This window comes from Neodiprion pinetum, chromosome 3 (genome assembly GCF_021155775.2).
Source record: "Neodiprion pinetum isolate iyNeoPine1 chromosome 3, iyNeoPine1.2, whole genome shotgun sequence".
Lineage (NCBI taxonomy): Eukaryota > Metazoa > Arthropoda > Insecta > Hymenoptera > Diprionidae > Neodiprion > Neodiprion pinetum.
Genome location: NC_060234.1, coordinates 35,304,386 through 35,329,254, shown reverse-complemented (window position 1 = coordinate 35,329,254; position 24,869 = coordinate 35,304,386). Strand labels below are relative to the sequence as shown.

At 44.3% G+C, this 24,869-nt stretch overlaps 1 protein-coding gene across 2 annotated transcripts in view; it reads right to left on the bottom strand.

Annotated features, from left to right (window-relative positions):
• LOC124213753 (TWiK family of potassium channels protein 18) overlaps positions 1-24,869 on the bottom strand; it is a 207,326-nt gene that overhangs the window by 51,427 nt on the left and 131,030 nt on the right. Inside the window, exon 10 of one of the 2 annotated variants that reach the window (XM_069134283.1) lies at positions 3,132-3,159. The exons of the other annotated variant lie outside the window; for it this stretch is intronic. The gene's annotated coding sequence lies outside the window, so the exon portion shown is untranslated. Of the gene's footprint in view, positions 1-3,131; positions 3,160-24,869 lie in introns of those variants that run through there. 2 annotated transcript variants of the gene reach the window in all.

Here is a 24,869-nt window from a genome sequence, read left to right as displayed (position 1 = left end):
GAATGAAACGCGATGGAACAATGCTGTAAAATGAAACACAAAAACAAAGTAAATCTGGAATATGAATCTCGTTTTTTACCCGATCGGTAGCCGATGTGAAGCGCTGCTGCGCTGGTTTTCTACTAGGAATTAAAAATTCGTTTGAGCATTCAGCGCTCGCGTACGTATAACAAACACAGTTTAAAATTATTGAATTCCAACTGGGAGGTATGCATGAAAGCAATTTTTCTACCCAAGCGTAGAAATTTCCACAATAATCCCCGGGAATCGTGTGTAATAGAAATAAAGAAGCAAAAAAAGCTCAGAGCTCGACTTTAATAAGCTTTATTAATCTCGTACGCGCACTCAAGTTTCGAACACAAACTACCGCCAATCACAGTTACAATCGTCTATTCTCCTACAATCGAAGGAGACTTTTTCACTTCAGCGCATCTAATGTTTGCATGAAATTTGCCGGTGTTAAAGCATGATCAATTTTCACTGTCCGAAGCCCACGGTTCGGATCAGAACCCGAGTGATCGAGTAATGTGGGTATCATAAGCCCGAATACATCCGTTCAGCGAATATTTTAAAGCCCATTCTTCGAGACGCGGGTATGCGGGTAACCTTATCGTAATGCACGTGTACGCGTACACACCGAGGAATTGTCATTTCAAACCCATCCGCGTATAACAAACACAATGATCGTCAGTCCCGTGGATTTCTTTTGTCCACCGGAGCGAGGCGGCATAAACCACGAGAGAAATGCTAGCACTCGAATATCAAACGTGATTCCTTATAATTCCCAACGTTTCAGAACCCGAAATTCATACCTAACCATGAAATTTATAACCTGCCGCCACACACTTCAGTCTCCGGTAACCAAATCATGTGACAAAACAAAGGCTCGATTATCAGAGCAAAGTTTTCGGTACCTTGTCGTTCGTGAAACCGGACTAAAGCGATCAGCTGATCGCTCATCCCGGCGCCATATTGCTCATTGTCAGGCCGTATTTTCTATTCACTAGGAGCTGAGAGGATGAAGACTGATCAGTTTTAGAGTTCTCTCATCTGGTATAACAAGATTTGGGAGCGGTTGACTGATCACCGTGCCGTGAGAGAGAGAGAGCGTAGGATCCATACCGGAAGTATAAAAGTCGTTACGATTGGCAATTTAGCGAGTTTCGCGTGGCGTGGTTCCTGTTCCCGATTACTTACCCTTCATCCCCGTTTGATTCAAGTTGATAAAATTGGTAGAGGAGAAGTGGCGGGGTGGGAAAGTAGATTCAGATTTGTATAGAGCCGACGGTTGGCCCAGTTGGTGCAGCATTGTGCAGCCTCGGTCCGAGATAAGGTATGAAATTAAATGCGCCGGAATATAGGTCGTTATATTCAGTACGACTGCACAGTGAGCGTCAGGTAGCGAAGCGGCGTGGTTGGGAATGCTTCCCGATGCTCCCTTTCATTGTGTGTACGAACCGGCTCGGCGTTATATGCACAGGGTTGTAACTTGTGACCGGGATACGTTGACGTCTAGATATAAGTGCAGACGAGCATTGCCGTTCGTTTCGACCAGCTAATTCCGGCGCTCTTGATGTCGAGTTCAAATCGATGCTCGTACTCGGCCATCCGTTGCGATCTACGGAGGCATAAAGTGAGAGAAAGAGGGACGGAGGGTGGAGGGTTGAAGGGAGAAACGAAGGGAAAAATTATTCGAAGGGAATTTGCCGGCAGGCTGTTTGCCGCGTAAGGTATCGTTGTTATTTCCAGTTATCCCTGCCTTCCCGTTTTCATCCTCTAACTCGTTCCTCTTTCGTTTCGCTTTTGCGAATTTATTATTGCCATCTCGAAGGGGAAAGATTCGGCATCGAATATTTGAGACCTTGCACGGATATCTGCAGCAGAAAAGCTCGGAGATGTAGGATTGAAGATGTTTGCGGAACTGGGATCGATTCCCGGCTCCTTTAAAAACACAACGAACTCGAATCACCCACGCCTTGACAATTCGTACGAGATTCAGTCGGAGTAAGGCCGCATGCAGATGCGGCGATGGAACCGGATCAATGAACTTTTACTATAAAATCTCAGCTTCGTTACCATATTCTTGTGTAATGTCACGACTCGCTCGATATCCTCTGGAGGGAAACGAAACCGCGATAGAGGAGGAGCGGAAGTATAAGGATATTGAAAAGGAAAGGGAGGGGGGAACGAAAAATTGGGAACGATCAAATTCCTCCCATATCTTGGAAAAATACACAAGAATTGGCAACGTGCAGGATATCCGTATCCTATGATGATTTGTGTGAAGATGATATGGAAACCAAGTTTCAATCGAAATAATAGGAAGCTAATATAAAAGACGAGAAACGCAAAATTTGCAATGATTGTAAATTATCAAAACGTTGTTGCAGAAGCAATTTTTTTCAGTTAAATCTGGGTCAATAGCTCACTCGAGTAAAAAAACATTGTAAACACGAGAATTCATTGCAGATTAGTTCTGCACGGTTGCCACAAAATTTACCATTCATCAGACTACGCGAATCGCTTTGAATAATTATCTGCGCGACATTCACTTGTAATTCTCTGGACATTATACTGTGATGAGCAGCTGGAACGAAGTGAAATTCCTCTCATTGTCAGTGATTCGTCAGTGATCGTATATCGAAGTCTGAAAGGCAGCGCCGATGGATGAATATCGGAATAAGCGTGCAGGTTTGACTCGGTAGGTGATTGCGGCGTAGATATTTTTTCAGCCAACATCGGTTCCGGGTCACAAATCAGGGCAGGAAGAAAGCGCGATGTACATTTTCAGGTCCGGAAGATAGGCCGCGGGGCGATTGTGGCGGAGATGCGTCGGCTATCACAATGCCGGGGGCAATGTTGCGTGAGGAGTTGAAAAATTGCCACTAGTCCCGAACGGAAGTGCGAGCCGTGGGTGGAAAGCTCGATATATCGCAGGTTCGTGCCTTCGGCGATCTTGGGTCTTCCATCGAGTCTGCATCCCGCAGCGTAACCTTGAAAAAACCTCATCATCTTCAACCCCTCCTGAACTTTATTTACCCCCGCAAACTCAGCCGCGAGTGATTTTCCAGGTACGCCAATAAATCGTCTTCCGCGCTCTTTCCATCGTGGCCCTTCTACGTGCACGGATCGAACGATTACGCAGACGTTGCGTTGAACCTGAAAGAAGATAGTCATTGAATCAACTAAATGTGCGGTCACGGATGGCGAAGTAACTATTTATTTGTGTCGATTCAAGATCTGTTCGTCAAAAGAAATGTTTAGTTGAATACTACCAAATTTTGTTAGACCAATAGATCTGAAATTGATTGACGGTCACCACACATTTGGTTTATTCAATGAATTTTTCTCTCAGTGATAGACTCGACGCACGCTTAACCGGAGAAAGAAGCTCGCTTTTAACGATCTGGTAAAACTTCCACCTGACCCGGCATGCACCGGCAAATTAGGTCGTTCAAAGCTGAATGCATAACTAAATCGAATTTTATATAACGTCGGCTAGGATCTCTCGAGTGTCTTCTACAATCTTTCGCGCGAAGTTACGAGTTAATCCTTCTTAGCGCAAACTTAGATTCATTCACACTCTGCAGTCTGCGCTACGCGCTAAGCACTTTACCATCATTCTCGCAGAATTTTCAAGCCTCTTGCAATAAAAATCGTAGCACGATGTGCACAGGGTTATAAAACGATACTAAGCTTGATGTATTTAGTTATTCGTACGAGCGATTTATTCATCCATTGATCGGTTCACCGTGCCGAGAATTATACAAGTGCACGACAAGCGAGAAGTAGCTGATATAATAACGCGAGAAAGAAGTTTGAAGAGTTCATCTTCTCGTGAAATTTCTACATAGCAATGCATTTTATCACTCAACTATTCTCGGGCATTAACACCGTTCCATAGTGCCCTAAACTTTCAAGACTACTCAAAGAGTAGTAAAACTTTCGGGGTAAAAGACTGTGGATTTAATTCTTATCGATAAAGTTTTCATCAAACTTGTCTCCCCTGCAGCAGAAATAGTTTATTCTACGTGAGATAATGTAAGATAAAATCACTAGCATGTAAAATGTCACTGTGCTTCTTCACAGCTTATTGTGAGAGTAAAAATTCCCCTAGTCCGGAATCTTCGCAATGTTCGTGATAAAAAAGCAGCGGATAAAAATGATTAAACTCAAGTGGATGAGGGGTGGAAAATGGGGGTACCTAGCTGTTACGAGGTTTGCGGGAGATTAAGTCAGACTTGCGTGAAGTAGAGCAGCGATCAAGCCTGCAGCGGAGTGCCAAGTAGAAGAATAAAGGTAAAAATAGCGGGTGGAGGTATTGCTTGCATTATGGAATGTTGTCGGAGTCAACAGCGATAACTGGTCCCACCCTAAGCCTCGATCGAGAGTGTGTAGGGACAAAGAAAACCCAGCCTTACCGGGTCAAGGGTTTTGGGTTTGGGGACTGCAGGGAGGATTTGGCGATATTTTTTTCCGGTGTGTGTGTGTGTGTGTGTGGTTTTTTTTCCGCGGTCGATCGATCCGCGGATACACACGAAGAGGCGTGTAAAACGCTGAAAGTCGTCTTTCTCTTTTCCCTCTTTGAAGAAACGAATTTCTCCGAATTAAAACTTTTCCGTGAGTATAAACCAGGGAGGGACTTGAATACGCCCCCAAAACCGACGCGACACGGGAAAAGTGTAATTGACGCTGACGTACGCCGTCAGCGAATTTTCCCGAAGGTCTTTTCTTCATTTTCCCGGATGCCGCAAACCGCGACAATTTGCAAGAGTACTTTTCCCCAAGCCACGTGCCTCGCGCAATATCTTCAAGCCCGGCTGCTCTCACTTTTGGATTCGAAACTATCGACGAATGCCACCAACTTTGCAAATAAGGAAGGAGGCCAAGGGTTGATCTCTTCTCTCGCATCGAATATACGTCGATCGAGCGAAACGAACTTTTGCGAAACATCTTCCCTCGTTTGGCAAGAATTTAACTCGATTCAAGATTGATTTGGGAAATTTCAATCGGCGATTACAACAACAACAACAGCGATCGCACGATCGTTATACTTCTTCGTGCTGTACTTACAGGCGATTATGTCAAGAAGCTGGTACAAATGTCAACCAGAAACTCAAGCACCGTCGTCATTTGAAAAAGAGCGCAAATTGACATTGAACGTAATTCTGGCTGACAATGGGTGGGTAAGAGCTAACGAAACGAGCCTTCCCGAAAGTGGATTTTCCTCGGAACGAGGCAATTCTTGAAAAATAACCCCGGAAAAATTGTATCAGGCAGGCGGGGGAAGCGACGGAGGCTGGATGTCTCATTGTCAAAACAATTCGGCAAACCTGAGGCACGGTAATGAGATCCGGACCGTTTCTTTTCATTTTCTACGGAGAAAAGACTTACGGCATTCAACAATATTCGGCCATTTCCACGGCACAAATTATACGCAGTCAGAATCTTTTTCTTTCCCTCAATTGTTAAAAAAAAAATCCCAATTTTTTTTAAACAATTTTCCCAGCACCGACCGTCTCGCTTGGTCTCAGCTCACTTGCTCAGCGAAATATCATGTGCCGAAATGTCTTAAAAACAAATCATGTATCGATTCAATTACGCGTTATGCGTCTGAAATCTGGTACTTTTCAAAGAATTCGTTTGAGTCAGCGATTCATCGAGTCGTTTTTTCTCGCTTTCGGTATATCAACCTCCTCCAAGGCGGGGAAAAAATTGAAAGGCCTAAATTTATGTGGCGCGAAACAGAGCTGTCCGGTACCGAGAAGGAACGGCGGATATCCAGGGGTGGAAAATCGAGGGATATGCGAAACCTGGAAGGGACGAGGATGGTGAAAAAGCAGCGATCCGGGTCTCGTAAAATTCGGGCGAAAATTTTCGGCCACATGGGCGCGTGCCGGTGAATTTTTAGGGAGGCGAACGAGCGTCCGGATTAAACGTCGAAGAAATGTTCGACCGAGGAATGCTTGAGCTGGCTCGAGGTTGATGCGTGGTCCGTACCTCCGGTCGCGTCGATCATCTGTTGCTGCCCGAATAACCCATCAATTATTCATCACGAGGTGTAACAAGATTCCTCTCACTGGCGCCGGTACGATTCGTACAGCCGCGGGGTGCTTCGGTTAGTTACAGCGCCTGCAGGAATTAATTGGAGTTATCGGAAATGGAGCATCACTTGGCCCGCCTCTCCGATCCTCCCGTGGCTTCAATTTCGCGTTATATCTACCGTTACGCGTGCAGCCGGCCCCGCACGAAAACCGGATTCTGCTACATGAGGCTAATCATCCGAAAGCGCCTCCGTAACGGGGCGTGCGTACACCAACGTGTGTACTTGGTGCTGGATCGCAAGGGTGTTCCGGGATCCTGCGCGTGTACGGAACAGGGGGAGAGGTCCGTCATTCGGCCAAATAGGTGGATCCAGGTTAGTCGACCTCATTGATTCACGAAGGGTCGAACTTCACCATTCGGAATAATTTCTCTCGCAACGCTGGGTTTGTTTCCATTTCCAATGCTCGCCGCTGTCGCGAGCTTCTAATTCCACTCTGCTTTGCTCTCGTCTGTTATGATAATGCTTGGGGCGAGCATAATGCATGAAGTTCGTGGTGATCGGCGATATTCTGACTGTACGGAGTCCCTCGATCGGTACAGTTCACTTCATCGCACTGCAACCATCTCGTTCCATCTCGCGAAGAATGCGTCGCCGGTGATGGTTAACTGCACTTCGTTTTAAAGTATACCGTTATTAAAGGTGATATTTTTAAGTGCACGCAGCTGAAGGGCGGCTTTGTTTTTTTGTATTTGTGTTTTTAATTTTTTTCTTCATCACCTCAGCAATACCGACGAGCTTTGAAAGTCGCGGATGTCATTGTTCTGCCGAGGAAGGTGCGGAGGGATATGAAATTTCATTAGGAACGCTTTTAAAATAATGTTACTGAAACACTCTCACCTCGCCCTCTCGGGTTTTAGGCCCTGCAGCTTCACCCTTACCCTTTTTCGCATCCCTTTTGTAGGTTCGAGTGACGCAACGCCGGATCGCGAGTCAGCAAGATTATCGCACGCAGGCGTGTCGTGAGTTTGGATATGCTGGTGCCTGGGATACTTTTCGCATATCGACGCGCTGAACGAATCGCTCGGTCCAAAATTTTTTATTTTCTTCTCGCTTTACCTTTTATTTATTTATTTTTTTTAACTCTCCTGCACTGAATTACCTCCATCTATACGCGATGATATTTTATTCCGGATGTATTTTATGGTTTTAATCGGCAAATGGAACACGGAGGCATGTGGTTCGTGCGTGGAATTGTCGGGAAGTATTAGTCGGCGAAACATGAGCTATTATTGGAATATTGGAAGTGGTTGGTAATCGAATTTTATATTTTATTTAATTTTTTTCGTATCTATATTATTCAAATACCAACGGATTGAAAAAATCCCTCGTGATAGTCACTCCGACCTTTTCGCCAAACTTTTTACATATATTATCTCGATATCCTCACCTCGTCCCCGATATAAAACATCAGCTATAAATAACGAGACAAAAAAGAGAATTTCTTATTTGTATTCTACCGATATCTTGAAATGACATTGTGCGTAAAATATAAACTACCCATATAAAGTATCTTATCGATGCTCGGATGACCATAATTCTACAAAATAAAAAAATGGGGATCATCCATGTATTCGACAAGATCGGCCGTTACGCCTCTTGGCTATACCTTTCTGTATAATATACGTATATGTATACTTTCCTAGGTAGTCCTTGATAGGCAATGTATATCGGCTTTAACGCCTTTTCAACAAAGAAATATTACCGCTCAAGAACATTTCAAAATATATATGTATACGTATATCTACGTATACCTCTTTGTCAAGGTGCTTAAGATATTTATAAGATATTTTATGGGGCGTATGCTTCAGACCCTTCCTGCCGGAAGTCCGTTTTCCGAAAGCAGTCGCGTTTCCTACGGAAATTCAAAATGCTTGTCGAGTGCGAACGATCGACGGGTATATACCTATAATACGTATACCTCGATAGACGTGGCGGTGCAATTCACGCTCGACACCCAAGGGAAACGTCCATTAAATTATTGAACAGAAATCCGAAACCAGGAGGATGATGTAAGGAAACACTCCGCGCGAACCAGGCGAGCAAAATAGAGCTGCAGAAGCTTGAGCGATGTTGAATTAAAATTTTTTTTTGTCCCTGTAGAAATAAACTGCAAGCTAGGCGATGTTTTCTTGTTCAAGATCAGATCGGTGCTAAAAGTCTTGCAGAAGTGACGACTCGATTTCACAAATTGGATAATCCAATTATCGCAAAAAGTATTTGCGGAGCAGTGAAATTCACGAGATCAAGATGTTTCTGCGTTTAATAACCGTCGTTAAACTATGAGTGCTTAATACTGTGTTATCAAGACGTCAAATATATACGTATGCGTAGTGCGCTCGATTAATCTCACGTGTTCGCTTCGCGGAGATTGTATGGCTTAATCGGGCGCCATAAAAACGACGGAATTAAAAGCTGCTTGGATAATATTACGACCTTTGCCCTATAACCCCGACAATACAAGCATACCGGCAACTACCAAATTCCTGAATCAGTTTATAGTTCGCTCCTTCGTTGGCACCGCAACGCAGTCGCTGGAGTTCACCGTCGGGTGAACCAAACCTTCCAGCTAATGAAAATGATCAGAAATACCTGCACAGCTCCTGGGATCCGGGTTTTGTTCAGCACCGATGCAGCCATCGGAGAACCGTAATGTTTTAGTCCGGCGTCCGATGCGCGGTGCTTGTCGGTCCGGGGGCATCAAAAGATCACAGAGATGGCCAGGATTTGACGCGCACGGCCCTTTGCAAGCCACGGTGTGGGAAATTCAGCTGGGGTTATCCAGCCAACGGTGAGAGTTACGTCGAGTGAGCGCGAGAGCGAGAGAGGTCCGGAAAGGCGGATAGAGACGAGGAGAGACGAGGAGAGGAGAGGAGAGGAGAGGGTATCGATTGCCGGAGGCCACTCTAGCTATTCGACATAACTCGCCGTCTACGTGAGCGACACAGCCGTGGAGGCCGACGTCGAGGAAGATGAGAATGAGATCAAGATAAAGGTGGCAGAGCCCCGGGAGTCTATGACGGGGGTTCTCCCGGATGTAGTAAAGGGGACAACGTGACTCTGTCGACTAATTATCTCGTCATGGAATCATGTTCGTGTGGTTGTTAAATCTTCTATCGTCATTACGCAAATCTATTGTGATGTTCCCGTTGTTCTGTTTCTTTTTTTTTTGTTTTTCTTATTCAAATTGTGGATTGTTCGTCTAAGTCGTTTGAAACATAGGAAGAATTTGAATTTTGTAGAACACAATTATCCAGTGTACAGCAAAACCAAGTAATGCATGTATATCACGTAAATCGGGACGTGAGAGTTTATAAATTAGAGCGGGGAGGTGGCTTATGTTGAACATTAATCGTATGTTGAAAATTATGGAAATGAGGATGAATTTAATTTTTCGTATTCATAACGCATGGCGGTAGGGCAGTAAGTATGGCGGTATAAACTTATACCTTACATTAGAACGTTACCCGTCTCATTTAAAAGTGAATTAAACAAGAGATGATTACTCGGGTGTTTAGTACGGGAATGAAACTTGTAAAGAGACCGTTGGCTTACAATTCTCATATCTTATCTTTTTTTCTCTTCTGAAAATATGTACCTATGCTTCTACTGAGTACGCAAGTTTCAGGCTTGCTCGACAAAAAATAGTCCGTGATTTTTCTCGTCACACATACTCGGCGCTAAACAGTGTGGCGTTTTAAGAAGGTCATCCATTATAAAGTCGAGCGTTCGTCTTAATGGAGGGCATTTTGGATTCACTTGAAGTTACGTCGAGTACGTATACAAGGTACCCAGAGCCAGCAGACCACGATAAACATCCTCGCTCACATCAGTGCTTGGTTCGGTCAGAATTTCATATAGTATACCAATTGTAAGTGTTTCTAACTCTTCACACTAAATTGTTCACGTGCGTGTTTAACGATTATTAAAATACGGATGAAAAAGCTATTTGAAAAGTGATCCTGAGAATAAGGATGTGTCTTACTGATCGCGGATATTCACATTTGATGTGTTCCTGAGTTCCTCGAATTTTCGCGACGGAAGAAACAGGCCTTTGGAGTACCTGTCCAGAGACCTGATGACCTCTCGTGGTTGGCTGCGACGAATGCACGAACCGTGGACTCCGCTTAAGAACCTAATATGTCTTCTGTCGTGAGGCGAGACACCGCAAACCCACGGGACGCATCCCGGAGCGACGCGTGCCTCTGCGAGCATCTCCCTCAGGCACACTAGATCTAAGGTCCACAATTTTTTGACCTCAGGTACACGACAGCAGTGATAATAGTGACGTTCATAATGCACTGTGCCTATTAAACAAGATCTCCTTTCTCGTTTTCACCCTGCTTGTACCAGGATTCGTCTCACTATCTCGAGCGATCGGTTCTCACCTTTTTCTAGACTCTCTAAAACATTCCAGGATCTTTGGAAATGTAGGATTGATTGATCGAGTGATCTGGAATCGAGAGTCTTCCGCCTGATCTGGCAGTTCTTAAAGAGCTACTCGAGGTGATCCGTAGCTCATTTTACATATAACCGGGAAAATGTGTCAAGCACTTTGTAGTAATCAATAAAGTCAAGCATACGGTACCTGCGGCTGATTTTGATCATATGGGAACCATGCGTCACATGTGGAGCATGTGATCAAGGCCTCAAGGTTTTGTTCCGCACGTGGATATAGTTCAGCGATAGGTTGTGGCTCGATGAATAAGTGTGTTCATTGTGATTGCGCATGAAGGGAATACCGAAGGAAACCACGGTATGAATTTTCGAACATTCTCGACTTGTATTGGTGGCTCTCGGAATCGTTTTGCCGTACGTTACACGAAACATTGACTCGACTAAATTCACCGCCAGTTCTCTTCGTAATACTACCGTCATTTTCACCTGGGACCGTGAAGGCCGGAAAAGGTTTTTCCAGAACACGGAATTCGCCCTGCATCCTTTACCCTCCTTCCGTGACAACATGGCTTATGTATGGGGTACACGTATAAAACTATCATTACTATTTTTGCCTCTATTGTTGTACCTCGTACTGAACAATGTGGGATAAGAAACTTTACCACTGCTATGCGTATCGCGTACAATTACGGGTACAATGTAATTACACCTACTTCTACAGTCAAGAACTTATTGAAAGTCCTCAATAAGTATGCACGGGTGTGCATCAAATGCACTTGCAATTTTCCTCAGTTAATCTTTGGAGTTGGAAAGTGAGTTATTTGGTAAGCACGTCGATTTGTACACGTACCTATCTTACAAGGATTGCCAGTTAGGTGTCCTCCTTCGAGTTCGTTGCAACTCACGCACGTCATAGAAAAGTTTAAAGGGGTGAAGACGATCTCTAAGGATGGGCACCCAACGGGGTGATTTCTTGATGCGCTTGATGTATTCGAATGAAACCAACGTAGTAATGTTTCCATCGATCATTGGACAATTTTAGCCTAAGTTTCGTTCGAATACATCAAGCGCTTTTATCCGAAACTGAGAAATCACCTCATTGAGTGCCCATATTTGGAGGTCGTTTTCACCCCATTAAACCGTTTTCCACCGATAAAAAAATACGTGCCTTTTCCTTTTCAATGTTCTACAACATGCATGAGTTGCAACGAAAACAGAGTTGGACACCAAAGTGATGTTCCTTGTTACACGAACCTTATATAATATTTCTAGTAGTTCAAACCACGGTAGGTATTAATGATATTCTCGCCTTGTTTGCTGACGAATAACTAAATCAGGATATAAGATGACAAGTTCCGAAATCGTTTTATCCCAAAATCACAAAACATAATCATGATTGAGTCACGTACGCCAAGCACCAACTGAATTAAAACTTTGACAAGCTCGGCTCACCTGGCTCAGCAAGTCGTCAAAAATGGCTCTATTTTTTGGGTTGATAATGCGCTGCTTCGGAATATTATCAGCGGGAATATTCGTGAGATTGGATATTCAACGTTGCGGTAATACTCTTCATACCTCTATGGTGACGGGAATCGTTGCATCAGAAATCAGGGACGGGATAGGCTGAGCTGTTTTAATTCGCAAAGCTCCGCAGTCCGGAACTTTGATACGTGGTGTACGCGTAGGGGTTGGAAAGCGCGAACGTTGCCGCAGGTAGAGATCAATATTTTGTTAGTCGTGGTGCAGGGGTGCAGCGTACCTACGGTTTGGTGTAGCAAAGCCTCGCGGGCATGCTGCAAGAATGCAGAATCACCGGTTGGTAATGCAGTTAAAACCGGACGGTGAACTTGTCCATGAGCGTATAATGTAATACCGGATGTCGTCGCCGTTACAATAAGCCATGCAGGGAGACTAACGTCGAAGGCAACTTTTGACGACCGAGCTGCTGCTGCGGGTAGAAGTTCTTAGCGTCGATTGTTCGATGTCCATCCCGTCACCCTCGGGCGTCAAAAGGTGACGAAATTTTGACCTTAAGGGGACGGCGGCTGCCAAATGACGTCGGGAAATCCATCGCTTTAGTCGGTGGTGGTGTTTTTCCAAGCGTTGTACTTGCCGAGTTATGGGTGATTGGGGTTTGAGTTTGGGGTGGAGCTCACGTTTTTTAAATTTTAACGTCCCCGATTTGCGGAGTGAAGCAAGTATTTCATCAGAGTATGTAAATGAATCCACGAGTCACAGTGGAAACGTTACAGGGGGAAAGAATTTTCACGTTTAACCAGTAATAAACTTCCCTGTAACGGGAAGAAAAAAGTTTGGATCCCATTGCAATCGAAAACGTGACTAGACGTTGTCGTTGGAACGGTAGCGTTTCGGATCAAACATGCATTAGAGAAAGAAGTTGAGGTCGAGAAATGTCATGAGTTTTTTCGTCTCGTCTCCATTAGGAATCTCTTAGAAAGAAGGCTCGCCCGGTGTCGTAAGATCGTTAGTCTTGGTCCGAGGAGGTCAAACTGAAAGGTGGGTAACAGATAAAGTGGATCTAGCCACGTTTTTTATGATAGCTTTAGAGGGGTGGAGCTCGCCGGATGGCCGGAAGCCATGGACGGCGGGCAAGATAAGATTGGTGACGTGTTTGAGGTAACTCTAAAGAAACTTTCTTACATACGATGCTGAAACAAAATGGCCTGTGTAATGAAGAAAAATTTTCTCCCCCCTTCCACTCTGGTCTTCTCGCCTCCGCGGCACGGGATTCGAAGCTGTTTTCCGGTTACTACGGACCCAGACCTCGATCTCATGGGAGGCATGGAAACGGTCACGACCCTCGCGATTCCGCGGGAGGAAGTTCCTGTTCTTTATAACTCGTCCGCTATCGAAGGGTCGACCTTTATCAGAGTTTGGGTATCAGGTTTGCACTCGAGCCTCGCGTTATATCGGCCTCACGAGGAGCGGGCAGCTTTTTTCCGCATACTTATTGAGAACGTTGTGGAAAAAGCTGAAGATACGGAAAATGCAAACTCACGACGGTTCGTTTAGGTACAAATTCGGGACTGGCGGTTGCTGGCTGCACTTCAAAACGAAATCTCGAGATTACTTGTCCCCTTCTCCGAATTAGTGTGAGTATTCGGCGGAGTCGAGGAGCGGCTCGAAACAAGCTATGACACTAGCTAGACACTGAGTAAGATAAATGGTCTCCTCGTGTTCGCGGAGTACAAGCGAAGGGCGAAGATGCGTAGGAACTTGCAAATAGATATCTCAATTTATTCTTGGCACGGTGTACCTGCCTCAAAAGCTCGCCAACATCCAAAGAGCCGTGCGCGTTAATCATGCACATAAATTATTTCGACATTATAATACACATGGCGGATTTCACATAGAATTGCGGAGTGATTAATGCTATTTTAAAAGTGGTGCGGTTCGATGTACGTACATTCGTCATTATCGCTGGGCATTGGGTGTCAAACTTACCGATCTACACCGCTTGCAGTCAGTGGCGAGGGTTTTAAAACGTAGCATTAATGCTTCACAAAAAACGGTGGATGTAGCAACCGAATCAATGAAAGCCATGAATCTGAGACGGAGCGACGTTGTAACACGCAGGAAGGGTGTTATAGGTATGCGTAAATGAACAACCAAAGTTTGGAGAACACGAGTCAACGGCGGCGAGGGGGGATGAAAGTTTCGGCAAAGAGGCAACCATATTTTCTCTTCTTCCCGTGTTATCCCTCTCCCGGTTCACCACGGTCTTCGGTTTCTAGCAATTAGCTTTCATCCGCCCGGATTCGGCTCGACCCTGGCAACATAACTCTTTCCCATTCGCTCGTCTCCACCCTAACTTAACTCCGAGCTCCTTGGTTCCCTCCCTGCTGATATAAGTCCCTCGTACCTCACAGCCGGCTGCATTAAATTCACGACCGCACTTCGAGCCCTTCCGACTATATCTTACATCATCTGACCGTCAGTTTATCAAATTTCTTACCAAACTTTTTCCCCTCTAACTGCAGATGGATTTTTCATTCACCCCACACTCCCGGGATCCCTCCACTCGACCAATTCTTCGCAACTCTTGCGATATAAGGAAACAAGAACTTCTCGCAAGAAGTCTTGCACCCTTGATTTATCAGGAGGATCACCAACGAGAAAGACACGCAATCTTCTTACAACGATAAGCGCTACCGGTGTTTGTTTCTGGGCGTTTCCCTGAGCTCATCTTCATCATCTTGTAAACTTGACTATGCGACTTGTAATAAATATAAAAAAGAAAATATGATCTTAAATTTTTCACCGCATCATCGAACGCCGTCCAATTATTCAAGGTCAAATACAATTCAAGATAATTTTTCAGCAGATGAACCGTACCGCGTGACACGTCCTCCTATCTTTCTGCACATATCAGGACGCGTATCCTTGTTCCTTCATGCTTAAACATCCCTTGTGAGTCGGATCGTTCCGACATCTCGACTGCCTTCCTCGCCGAGAGAAACGCAGTGGCTGAATTAATTCCTCACCTTTGTCTGCGAGGATTTCTTGAACGCTAAGGGTAGCTATACCCACATCCCCCTGTTATCGTGCCGCGCAGTGCGGCGGTGCAGCTTTGGTGCAGCAGTCAAGTGCTCTCGACGGGTGCGCTGACTCGACAAACGAGAGCTCGAACTTCAAGTTGGGACGATCATATTTTCAGACTCAGATTGTGCAGCTTTCGCGCCTATTATTTGCACCGAGCGGGCATTAGGAAACGGTCGATTCGGTTTTCGCACTACCGCGCGGAGATTAATCTGCAAACGCGAGGAGGACCAATTTTGAAATTGCACTGCGGGCGCCGACGCGATGACAGATTTTTGCTCACCCCCACCGGTGTTGTGCTTTGTAACTTTACTCTGGTACTCGTTCAATCATTGGACGATTCAGCGATATACATTGATTAGTACGCTGGCGAATGTTTGTGTATGCCTTCATTTGTACGTCCGATTGTGTATCGAGGCCAATTTATTCGAGAGCTGTATACAGGAATTATATCCTCCGCCAATTTGTCGCTATAATGTTGCAATGCTGTAATTTTCAAAGGGAGTTTGGTCACCCTGCACTAATCGCAAAAAGCTTATCTGGAATTTGGCATTGGAATTATGTGACATATATGTAACTTGTAAATCCGGATTTTCAGTTTAGGGATTTAACATTTAGAATATGTATTCGAAACAGCCAAAACACCTTGTTGCCAAACAATTCAAGCTTCTTTTTCCGATAGTTGAATTAATTTTCGAAATTTTTAGCTGAAAGAATTATTTGGATATTCCAACATGCGTAATTGTCCGATTGATGCGATGCCATCAAAAATAATTAATTTAACTTCGAAAAATTGTATTTCGACTATCGCCGTCTGATAAAGAATTTACCCAACGAAAACTGCAGCGAGCCAAATGAAAGCCCTCGACATTTGTCGACAAAAAAGTCGACAAATGAAAACCCTCGGTTAAATGTCTCGGAAACTTGAATTTCTTTGCCTTCCGCATATTTTTTCCGTCATATTCTTGAAGCACCGGAAATCAGAACAAAATTACGTTCGAAATATTATCTCCGCAATATTTTCAACCAAACCGAGGATCCTTTAATTTGTTTTTTTTTTTTTTTACTTTTTTTGTTCTGACACGACTAAACGCACGTAAAAAAATTGTTAAGTACCAGTCCCTGGCATCGAACTGTCGGTTGCTACAGTTCTGATCCATACGCCGTAAAAAATATTGCAACACTCGAAGACTCGATCAATTTTTAGGTAAGCAATCTAGTTTTCTTCGACCCAACTAGCTTACGCAATATTTTCAGAAATCGGTCACCGACATCGGTAACCGACACATGGAAGATAATAACAGTTGTACGTTATTCTTTTCGTGGTCCACCGATAGAATAAAGTACTTTATTCGCTTCCGATGCTCTTTGGCTAAAAGTTGTTTGTTTTTTCGTATCGCGTACCTACGGCGAAACTGTTGAAATTTTTTATCACCGTGCCATTATAATATTCACAGAACGTAGAAACAGTCGTTCGTGAATCAATAATGAAATTTTATTACCGTGATAAAATATCCGGTACACCCAAGAAAGAATGACGCTGAAACCAACGACGTGCACGCACACACGAAAGCTGTGCGCACACACCGACACGATCCTAACTGCCGTTGTATTCAATAATAAGAATCTCCTCCAGGCATCGCGGGCACGTACGAAACCAGCATATGTGGCAACTTTGGGGATTTCAATTTTGAAGCATTAGGATATCGCTGATACATACCGCGAAACGAAACCCACTCCGTTAGAGTCGCATTACTGGAAATATAGACCACGCTGCACGCGGTTATTGGAAAACTGCATTTCGATCGCTCGGCTCGATTTACTGCATCACGGTGCATTTCCGCACGTGTACACGCATAAAGTGCATTCTTGGATCCGGTTCGGCTGTTGGCCGGAAAACGAGAACGCTGCAAGTTATTCGGAAACGAAAAATACCCTTCGCCAGACTCCGCAGCGTTACTTGAAAACGAAGAATATTAGCTCGGCCTGAGTAATAAAGCTCCCGACAAAACTCAGTGAGCCCATTCGAGTATAAAGGGCGTTTAGAATACAAAGCGGAGTTTTTCTTACGCCCTCGCGGCTCAGCCGGCAACCAAGGCGAGTATTTGTCTCTATTAGAAGGATCCAGTCTCAATGCCAACTCGGCGTTCGCAGCGCGGTGAAATAGAAAAAGGTGGAAGTTTAAATTTCCTTTGAATCGCATAAAACCGGCGTTGCTATTGTGTCGATGATAGCGCTCGACTATTTTCCGCACCCTGCGTAAGTTTTGTCGAAAAATAGATATCGACGCAAAACTTTCGCTGCACTTTCTTCTACGTTTCGTTGCACATGTAACATTGTACCTGTATCCAAGTGAAATTATTGACATCTTTACCTCGGGAAAAGTACTCCGAGTTGCAGCACTAACGCTCGATTACTTTTGCGGTATTTCCGGAAGCCGCCATTTTGTTTCCAGACGTCGCGTCCCTTGACGGCCTTGTAACGCGGTGATGGATCACTCGACGACGTCGACGTCGAAGAGACCGATAAAAAGTCCCGTCTTGAATAGCCCGGCTCTTTACGGAACTTAAAATTTCTATAACCAAAAAAAAAAGGGTTCAACATTTCTTTCTTTTTTAATTTCTCTTCACTTTTTCGTAACACTTTTTTTCTTCCGGTTTTTTCTGCTCTGTACTTTTCATGTCGTCATTTACCACTAATGCTACATAGCTGAGTATACGAAGATTATTTTGGATCTAATTTTAATCTGCTCATCGAGGGCAGGACGTTGCATGAAAAAAAATCATCAAGATGAAATAATTATAATAACAGATTCTTTCACAATAATTTCGCAAGTGTGTTGACAGAAAACGAGATCATCTTTCATTAGTACGGGGAATATTGACAACTGTGAATAATTTTGGATAAAAAATTTCATAAAATACTCTATATTTATAGTTTCTCAAAATATTGAAGTTGACCTTACTTTCCAACATATCATTAGGAGTAAATTTAGAATCGTTATAACAGGCGACAATACAGAATAACAGTGCTACAGGCGCGAGTACAACAGACAAAGAAAATTTGTTGGTGGCTAGTGAGAGCGGAGCAAGGGAGGAGGAAACTGGTTCATTTTGTCGAGTCTGCCAACTCTCAGGGGTCATGTTAGCACTGGGCATTGTGCAATTATTTGTACATGAATTTTACCCTCAGGACCGGCACCAACTGGTCCGGCAATTGTTATTTTTGTCTCACGTGTGTTTGGCTCTCTAATTGTTTATACCTACCGCGGTTTACACTCCCTCCAATCCGTTTGTACAGCATTCGACTGACCCGTTTCATGCTCGCTTTCCCCGCTTTCCCCCGAAAATTTCTACCCTTCTCATTTCCTCGCGCGGTCACCATAAAAATACTTTTCGTTCTTCCACGAGTCGAGGTTCGTAAGAGTTGTACGTTCAAATGGCTGATGAAAATCAGTTCGATGGAAGTTCTTTGCATTATTTCTCTAAATTGCGCCGCGATTTTGATGCGGCATGCGATACCTGTTTGACGGAAGGTTTATCCCGCGTTAGATTCCGGTCGTTTTACAGCAACCGGTGTTCATAAATGCAGGAGCCACCTGCCAAGGTTCACGGGGTTGAAACTACGTCCGTATGCTTGATAACCGTTGTTAAACTAAGCCAGCATTTAAATTCGCCCGTTTAGTGCTTAGACATATTGTGTACACGTTTGTGGAATCGCGCAGCCATAAAGCGAAAGGAGGTAACCGAAGCTGCCGTTAAACGTCTCGCGAATTACGCAGCTTGGCTTACCTCTCGTGGAATCAAGATTGGCTTTGGCGCAGTTGTTGCATTTACGTCGAGACCATACCTGCAGGCGACTCGACGATGCAGCGAGATACGTAATATCGGCTTCATATTTCGTCTTCGTTGAAATTTTTAACCGAGTTAATTTTGATACTTACAAATTTGTAACGGCCGTTGACCGCCGATTGAATAAAGAAAGAACGTACGTATGATATTGAAAAGGGAAAGGAACTTGCCGATCGATAGGAATCGTTATGTCGTTTCTGGGTCCTCTGGTCTTGCTGCAGGTATCGTGGGATAATAAAAACGGAGAAAATACGACCGTGTACTTAAAACCAGTTATAAAAGGTACAATTTCTACTGGGAAGTAACATAATTTGTTTTAAGGTACCTTAAAATATGAGTGAACCGAAAAAGTAAAAATGAAATAAACTCAGTTTAAAAACGCACTTTCCTCCATTTTACTCGGTATCTGGTACAACCTTATTTCATATACGCGATAAACTTGTACGATACATAACTGTAAATATAAATGAATGGAATTCCGGATCCCGCGGTTGCAGATCCGTGTATGGTAAAAAGAACCTGAAATTTGTACAAGTCAAAGACTGGATCAGAATTTGACCGTTTTTTCGCTCCAAGATATCTCTTCTATTTTACTGTGGTGCTTTTCCAGTTTTTAGTTCCGCCATTCGAAATTGAGATTTCTGACGTTTGTGTGACGGAAGAACGTGGGAGAAAATTCACCTGCAGCTTCCTTCACTGGCTGTAAAAATCGACGAATTTTCGCCCCCGCTGAAAAATATAGATTGCGTGGGCAGTTAATAATAAAGAACGATCCACTCAGCGACGAAGTGGTAAAAGAGGGTGAAAGAAAAAAACGAAATCGCGGATAAAAAGTGAACAGGAATAAAACGAGTAGAAACGGCCGCAGCGTAAGGCGCGAACGGAGTCAAGTCACAAGCAGAGCTCGTGCCCTATCTGCATTCCTCGCCCCTCGGTAAATGATTCTCTCCTTACTTCACAGCAGCCGCATGCCAGCTGACGAGCTCTAAGAGGCACGCCAGCTTAGCCTCTGTACTTTTTTTTTAAAGGCTCGACAGCGTCTCGCGGGGAAAATAAGGATGTATTTTTTAGCGCCCCGAAGACCGAGACTCGGTAGAGGGTGAAGGGTAGAAGTGTTTTTAGTACCTAAACTACGAATTGGGGATCAAGTGGATTAAGTATCGTCTCAGGAATAAGGATAATAGAGGATATCAACGAGAGGGTGAAAATTAAACAGTTCAAAGATGAAAAAATTTGAAATTAGGACCGCGCGATGCGAGGGTATAAAAATAGAAAAACGCCGGGAATAGGCATTCTGGTAATAATGTTTGCGCACCTCAAGCTCTCCGCCTCGGATATTTTATTCATAAGGGACGTGCAGACGCGATTTGCGATATGCTGAAAGATGATTTATACCAGGAAGGCGAAACGAAGACAAAGGCGCAGACAAGCCGGTGAACGAAGAGCTTGGCGTGTTATTCGAATAGCGAAATTCTCTGGACCATTTAATGCATCTTCGCGGCGTGTTGCGCTGACTTTTTTTTCTTTTCTCTCGTCGTTCATCTTGTTCACTTTTTCCGACGCTCCTGATTCTCACTTGTTTTTCTTTTTCGTTTTCGTTCGTTCTTTCCGGAACGTTGCGTTCTTCGCTCCTCGAATATCTCACCCGCGGATTTTCAGGACGCTTTGAAACACCCGCCGACCTATAATCGTGAAACGCGTGTACTGTAACTGATAAAACTTATTGCACAACACGTTATGCACGCTACATATACGAGATTTCAAACCTAATTCATCCCCAACGAAATTCTCCACATTCTTGCAAGTCACCCCATGAAACAAAATGGCTCTTCGAGAAGCTCTTGGAATTATCTGCCTCGCATTGTTGTATCGCGTCCCGCAATGTGTACGTTGCTTCAAAACTAATGGTTCACGTGCGATAAAAGAGGTACACTTAACCTTATCTAAACTGCCAGTTTTTCCATCTTCCTGCACTCCAGAAATAGCTAAGAGGCGTCCATATCCAAGGCAACCGCATTATTTATCTGTCTTTCGGTCTGACAATCGGCCTTCCGGATGCTAAGAATTGAAAAAACTTCGTTTCAAAGATGAACGCAGTCGTGATGCTACACGGGCAATGCAAACCTTAAAATCGTTTTCGTCTCCTCGTATTCTTTATTCCAGGTAAACTTCTGCTTGTACTGAATAATGGAGCCTCTGTCGAACCGCTAGATTTTAACTGATCCGATTCCAACCCCTGGTGTTCCAAATCTGACGATTTGTTAAGTTCGTTCGAGTAGAATCCACGAATCCGACGAATAACTCAGGGAAACCCCTTACGGCCGTATGTCGACAAGTTTCTTTCTTTGAGAGCCTTGCAAAGAGTAAAACAGCAGCTCTCGATTTAAGAGTATTCTCAGCACGACTGGCAATCATTCAGCGGTGAATTATTCAGACCTTCAGGACTCTGAAGACCCCAAAAATTAAGTGTCGCTAATTTCCAAGAAATCCTCATGGGGATAAAACCGAAGCAATTACGTTTCGATCTCAAATAATCAACCGACCAAAATGTAACATTGAACCTGCAGCTAGATCCATTGATCGAGATAAAAATGTCGCGCTTGCTGCACGACTACCCGCAGGAAATAACACTCGATTCTCGTTTCACTGAGTCCTTTAATATTTGAGCCCCTTATTGTTAGTCATTCGACGATTGGAATCCACCGAACCGTTTCATGACTTGTTCACATGCAAAAAGAAGCTTGCAACAAAAATGCGAATGAATTCTGACACAGAAAGCTGATCGTTGTAGTTATAGATTCATACTCGGATTAAAATGATCGCTATATTCGTTAATTACCGAACGATATTGCCGCGTGATCTCGAAGGTTACAGTTAACATTATTTGATTTTTCACTGGCGCAGAACAGCGAGCGATGAGGGAATGAAACGTTCACCCATCTTGGGTACGTTAATCAGCTTTTCTCTCGGTGCTTTCAAAAATTCACTTTATTCTCTGCCCGGTCCCGCCTGTGCCTTGAAGCTTCAATTACACGAAGACGCGCGGATGATGATAATGTCGCCGTTTAATTTCAACCCTCCAGGCTTTGAAATATCATTCGGAAATAAGACCCTCACCGCCCAGTGGACATCGGGGCGGCAACGGAGTCGGTGAATCGTCGAATTTCCCCGTTCGAACCGTGAATATAGTCGACTTGCGCGAGTGTACGTGGGAATGAAAATATCCCGAGGGGCAAAGTGTAGCCGGCGATGCCTGCCAAAGCTTGTTGGATCACGTCCACGTGTCGATAATGTCGCGTGATAATGACAGAGCACGAAAACAGAGATATTACACATCGGGACCGGTATCTCCGTGAAAGGCTGACCTTTTTTTCGTTTTGTTTTTTCCTTTCGCTCTGTATAATTCGACGGTAAAATATCCAGGGTTTTGTTATCGCAGTCCCGGATATTAGGTGCACATTTAGGGTGACGAGATAGGCGGGTCATCAGGGCTGAGATTAATCATCTCAACATTTACAAAAACTACCCTTTATTAAAGGAGGCAAAGTCAGGGGGTTGCGCGGGCCGAAAGTGGAGAAGGCGGTTAAATGGTCTTATTTCCATTTTCTCCACCTTATCTTGGTTAATTACCTTTGTTGGGTTATTAAGACCCCAACCTCAACCCCGTGCCGTCCCGCCGCTTTTTCTTATTCCCCCCGCTTCCTTATCCTCGGCGAAAACTCCGGCTCGTGTCCTCGGGAGCAAACTCTTGCGAATGAGTCCATTAGGATTTCAAACACTCACTGAATTTACCTATTCAAGGGGACGAGGAAGTATTTTTTAAAAAGGCCAGTCGTCTCAAATCAGATCTGCGAAATCGAGACGAAACTGCGAGGCCCGCCCTCGCCTCTTGCGTAACGAGCACCTTTACTACCCCCGATCAGAGATCATTCTCGTTTCAGCCGAATATTCCGCGAACCGCGTTGTTGTAAATCGGCTGTAACCGGAGGCCGAAATACACGACGAATTATCCCGGAGCAGCGGATGACGTGCTTGTGCCCAGATCGATCATGCGTAACTCTATACTCTGTTGTAATAGGATATATATCGTTACGTTATCACCGCCAGCGAAAACTACAGGATATATGTTACGCTGACTCCCTCAGACGCGAAAATCAAATTTCTAAGTATAACGTGTGTACCGGCAATTGGCATGTTATTTGAGTTTAAAGAGTGCGGTTAATACGTATGCGTCTAGATTTTGAGCTGGAAATTGCGAAATCACGAGTCTTTCACCCCCCGGTTTTGAAGAAATAAAAATGTACTAGAGATATTAATACCGTACCGACACAAGGTAATACAACGATTTAGAAGAATAATAGAACGTGTCTGTGGAGATTCGAAACAACGATGACATCGAAGGTAAGAAAACTGCACATCGTTTCGAATAGAGAAAAAAATGTTCACTCGCGTGATATCGGATATCGATTTTTTTCTTTCCCTCTTGTTTTTTCACGGATTTATCCCATCGCTCTCGTCTGTACGTGAAACCGTGTACAGGAATGATGTGTGATTATTTTTTTTTCTTTTTTCACCATTTTGCACGGCTGGTTTTGTACTCGCTGACGCAGCGCGTAGATCGTGGCGTGCAGTTGTATGCCTGACGTGGGTCTATATATTCATACATATGAGTGTAAAAAGTGATCGTGCAGCCCGAGGTGAGCGAGCTGCGTTATACACACGTATGAGGCGATGCTTGGCGGCGGCTGATTGTGAGAACGTTACGTCGCGTCGGTGCGTGCGAGTGTGTGTACGTATCTACATACGTATGCATGAACGTTGAACATACATCGGGGAGTTTCCGCGGATGAAAACCCTGCTCACTGTTCCACGTTGAAAAATCATAACAATTGAATCAGCCTTAATTTAGCGGCACCGATCCGCATCACAGCACGTTGATACATATCTACTCCACTTTTTCATCATCTTTCATTCGGGCATTCACTTTTGTGTTTTACGTACGCACGTATACCGTCATCATCCTCGTCATCGTCATCATCGACAGGCAGTGCTGCTGAGAGATACCCGCTAATTTGGACGGATGAAAAATTTCCGGATGCTCTTTGAGCGGAAATTCGTGTAGGTATGTGTATACATGTATCACGAATGAGGGGGTTGAACAAGGTACGCTGCGGCATATATCAATCGTTGTTATGCTAGAGAAATATTTTTCTGTTGTAAGGACGATAGATCGCAGTTTCGTCGACGTTAATTTTATAACAACGAAAAGAAAAAAAACTTGGAACGATTTAAACGAGTTTCCAAAACTCTTGCATCCCTAGCCTTCTTGCACCAATTTAACACAGGATGCAACAAGTTCAATAGTATCACAACACATCGGTGATGAAAGACGTTTCACTTCTCTCTCTCTCTCTCTCTCTGTCATTCGATTCGAAGCAAGTCTTGAGGACGGAAAGACAACTTTCTACAATAAAAGATATTATAAATCGAAATTTATGATTAAAATTCACCTAAGAATGGAAAAAGGGAACAAAAAAAGAAAGAAAGAAAAACACAGAACTAAAAAAGCGAGAGGGTGACGAGTAGGCATAGAGCGTGTAAAACTGCTGCCGGCGTTAAGGGCAATAAGGTGCGCTCTAAAGTTGGGCAAAGCGTTATCAATTTAACGAAAGTGCTTACCAGCCTGCAGGGTTTATCAGTTTTTCGCAGTTTCCCAGCCCATTGACCCTGGGTGCCCGGTAATATAATTTTGGGAAATGGCGAACCATCCTGACGGCTCGGGGCCCCAGGGACGGCGTATTTGCCTATAACCGTCGCCACGGCACCCTGTCGTCACGGATGGTCATCCCCCTCCCCCCTTTTTCTCCACCCGATCCGCGGTTTTGCCCCTTTTTGATCCCGTCGAACCAATCAGTTTTCGACCCTGACCCTGCGCTCCGGTACCCAATTATACTAAC